At 40.8% G+C, this 4126-nt stretch overlaps 1 long non-coding RNA gene across 1 annotated transcript; it reads right to left on the reverse strand.

Moving 5' to 3' along the window:
• Nucleotides 1-368: 368 nt before the first annotated feature.
• On the reverse strand, nucleotides 369-3906 carry LOC129656033 (uncharacterized). The gene is made up of 3 exons (XR_008716157.1): nucleotides 3772-3906; nucleotides 1573-1662; nucleotides 369-912 (listed from the first exon to the last, which is right to left on the reverse strand). It is a non-coding gene; the product is annotated as an uncharacterized LOC129656033 (long non-coding RNA).
• Between the last annotated feature and the right edge of the window lie 220 nt (nucleotides 3907-4126).

Consider the following 4126-nt stretch of genomic DNA (forward strand, 5'->3'; position numbering starts at 1 on the left):
ATAATTAGGAAACATTCATGAATAAATTAATTTCTGTGAATAAACTGAGTTGAATATATTCATTCTAACTTTTACAGATAAGGAAACTGAGGCTGAGCCAATTCAATTCTTTTCAGAGTCTTCAAGGTAAACAAAGATAGAAATGAGTTTGAAATAAATAAAAGAATTCTTTGATGAACCCAATCCCAAATACATATTTCAGGCAAAACTGAACTCAGTGATGGAAAAGTCTAACTCTGATAATCCGATGTGAATAAAAAGGAACACTCAGAAGAACATTTGTAGTTGACAGAAGAGATTAAAAACACTATATGCAAAAAGAAAGAAGTATGGGTTCAAGTATGAACATGCTTTATTGGTGAAGCAAAGGAACAGACACACTAATTGCTCACAGGGTGGAGATAGCAACGCGGATTACAGACAGGCACATGTAGAGTGATCAGGTGATGATCCTGCTGCCCTTCTTCCAACAGCATGGTGTCAGGTTCAGCAACCAAGCCTTTTCTCTGTCAGCCATCAGTCCAGGAGGGAGGTTAAGGAGGATGCAATCCATCACATGGCTTGAAGTGAGGACAATGGAAGAGCTGGATCTTCTTATTCCAAAGTCCAGATGAAATCTGGTCTGTTACTTGCACTTGGGTGGACTCTTATGATCGCTGGGTGGGCATGGTGGCCCGGGGGGCATTTCAGCTGGCTCACTGGAGGTGGGGCATACACAGGTGGGCATGGATGAGGTGGACATGGCTCCACACATTTTGGAGGTGGGCAAGGCTCATGGCACTTCGGTGGGCACACTATTGCAGGTGGATGGCAGGGCTTTCACTTATGGTTATGTTGATATAACGTGGATGTGGATGCTGATGGGGGATGAGGATGCAGATGGTAAGACATCCTTCCTGAGTCTCAAGGAATCTGAAATACAAACAGACAATATTCTTCATAACAGAGACTCCTATTGTTAGAATAAATAGTCGTGCCAACAATTGTCCCATCTCTAAGGACTCTTATTGATCCCTAATACAGTCTTTATGATTTTTTGTAGGTACTTCACCTTTTTCTTTAGCATCTCTTACTCTCAGACCTTCAAGCTTTTCTTGTTAATCTCTCATGCTACCACTTTCTAAAGACAAAATTACTTACACAGTTGTTGTGTGAATACAAACATACTCTGAAGAAGAATCTAGATAATAAGATTATAGAAAATCCCAAAACAAATCTCTACTTGTTTCTCCCGTGGGTTCCTAGTTTCTGGTCTAACTAATAACTGCTGGCTGGTGAGGAGAAACGCAAAGGCACACACTCAGCACTCAGCGGGGCTGACTGCGGAGGAGGGCGCCTCTGCAACCACTGTGGGGCGTGAGCAGTGCCTCCTCTCCCTTACTCTCCCTGAATCCTCTCATCACATTAAAGTCACAATCAGGACTTCAAGACCAAGTATCCAAATTTACCCCTAAATCTCATTGCCTTCTCTTCCCCATAGAGAGCACTAATTGGTTAAAATACAGCCACTTCTACCCTCAGATGAAACTCTGCCAGCCAAGTGCCTAAAAGACCTCTAAGTGTTGTACTCACCAGAGGCTCCAAAGAAGACCTGTGACTGAGTGTCACGAAGACGACAGCACTGTGATGGAGAATCCTTTTAGAAGGACCAAGCAGCTCCACCTAGGGGAAAAGCCCAGGACAGGCATGGTGCACTTTTCCCCCCACCCCAAATATCATGTGCTTCCAACTCAAAAGTAACTGGCCGCACTTATGCTGGTATCACATAGCTCCCTTGTCCACAACCTTCCTCACCCTTCACTGAGGAAGTATAGTTTTTCACACAATACTTTGTCTCATACTCCCCTGCTAGTGTCATGCACCAGTTAGGAAATTGAGGAGTTCTTTGACAATGGTGTTGCTCCTCTATAATGAGAGGTGGGGCTTCCCTCACTGCCCAGCTCCCCGAGCATCTGGTATATAAGTTATACTGCACCATTCTGTTTCACCTGCCAGTACCCAGCTTCTTTCTGCTGATGATAGACTAGGATTTACTAACCACACATATCTTAACATAGTTTCTTAATACAGTTTCACAAGTCCTACTTGTGTCTGGCTTTTCTTGAAAATTAAATGACTTAAACATGGCCATAAAGTCTATCTTGATTTTCCAGTGCAACCAAACCCATGCTGAGTGTATTTTGACATAGATCCATACATGGACTTGAGCCAGACAACATGCTCCTTCAGTTTTCTAGGTCATAAATCACAGGCTCTGGCCCCTTCGTGAAGCTCTAAGTTTTCAGATTTATACACTGATCTAGTCTCTATAGCCCTATGACCATGAGTCACAGTGGTCTACTAGAAACTCAAATTCTTCTCTTTTCACTATCTTTAAAATTGCATGAATCATAAAAATGTGAAAGTTACTCAAAAATTAAATAGTAGAACTCGCATATATTTCAACCATTCCACATTTGCAACACAGTTTCCCAAGAAAACTTAAGATCTGAAAGAGATATTAGCATTTTCAAGTTCACTTCAGCAGTACTCAGTATTCAAAATATGGAAACAACCTCAATGTTCATTAGAGATGAACAGAAAAATAAATGCAGTATATATGATCACTGGATAATTATTCCACATTAAAAAGAAGGAAATTCTGCCATATGAGAAAACATGGGACAATCTGAAAGATGTTATGCCAAGAGAAATAAGCCACACAGACTGATAAATACTGCAAGAATCCCCTTATATGAGGTGTCAAAAACAAGCTCATGGAAGTAAAGAATAGAATAGTAGTTGCCAGTAACTAGGAGGAAAGGAAAACAGGGTGTTGCTAATCAATAGGTATAAGATTTCAGCCCTGCATGGTGACCAATTCTACAGATCTGCTTCCAAAGTCATGCCTGTATATAACAACACTGCATTATATACTTAAAATACTGTTACGAAAATACACCTCATGTTAAGTGTTCTTAATACAATAAAAATTTTTAAAAGAGAAACTGATATAGCCACTATGGAGAACAGTATGGAGGTTCCTTAAAAAACTAAGAATAAAACTACCATATGACACAGCAATCCCACTACCGGGCATATGCCCTGAGAAAACCATAATTCAAAAAACACATGTACTCCAGTGTTCATTGCAGCACTATTTACAATAGCCAAGACATGGAAGCTACCTAAATGTCCATTGACAGAGGAAGGAATAAAAACTAGTGGTACATGTGTGTAGTGGAATATTACTCAGCCGTAAAAGAAGCAAATCTGAGTCACTGGAACTGAAATGGAGAACCCTAGAGCCTATTACACAGAGTGAAGTAAGACAGAAAAAAACAAGTACCACGTATTAACACATATATATGGAGTCTAGAAAAAATAGTACCAGTGAACAGTATTTGCATGGCAAGAATAGAAACTCAGACATAGAAAAATTATGTGAACCAGAAGGGGAAGGAGACGCTGGGATGAATTGAGAGTGGCATGTTAACGTATATGCCTTGCCCTGTATGGAAGGCTGATTGGGAGCTCCTGTATAGCACAGGGAGCTCAGGCTGATGCTCTGTGATGACCTAGAGTGGTGCAGTGGAAGATGGGAGTGGCGAGGGGGGAGCCTCTAGGAAGAAGGCTCAAATGTACACTTAAGGCTGATCCATGTTGTTGTAGGGCAGAGACCAACAGAATGTTGTGAAGCAATTATCCTCTAATTATAAATAAATTCTTTAAAAAGTAAAGAAATGTGAGCTCTAAAAGGTGAAGAAATAAGAATTATGAATAAGTACTCACAATTGCTAGTCAATACTGTGAAACGTGCCCCAAAATGTGATAAAGAATATCATTATGTGGAGTAAGGACTCCTTCGCCAAGAACCTTGCCCTGCTCCACTTTCTTCTAGCTGGCGTCACTGTTAATTAGAACGTGTTATCTGAAGGCATCAGAGTTCACATCATTTTACCAGTAAGAAAGGCCCTCCCCACTGCCTGAGGGAGGAGTTCACGACTTGTGCTTTTTCTTGGAAGAATGCTGTGTAGCGTCATTAGTCTTTTTATCTTCATTGGTTTGTTATGGTACAGAAAAAAAATCAGAGGCATAACCTGAGGGTTTAAAGTGGTTGGAAATTCTATAGATTGAGCCCTGGTCC

Source organism: Bubalus kerabau, chromosome 6, assembly GCF_029407905.1.
Source record: "Bubalus kerabau isolate K-KA32 ecotype Philippines breed swamp buffalo chromosome 6, PCC_UOA_SB_1v2, whole genome shotgun sequence".
Classification (NCBI taxonomy): Eukaryota; Metazoa; Chordata; class Mammalia; order Artiodactyla; family Bovidae; genus Bubalus; species Bubalus kerabau.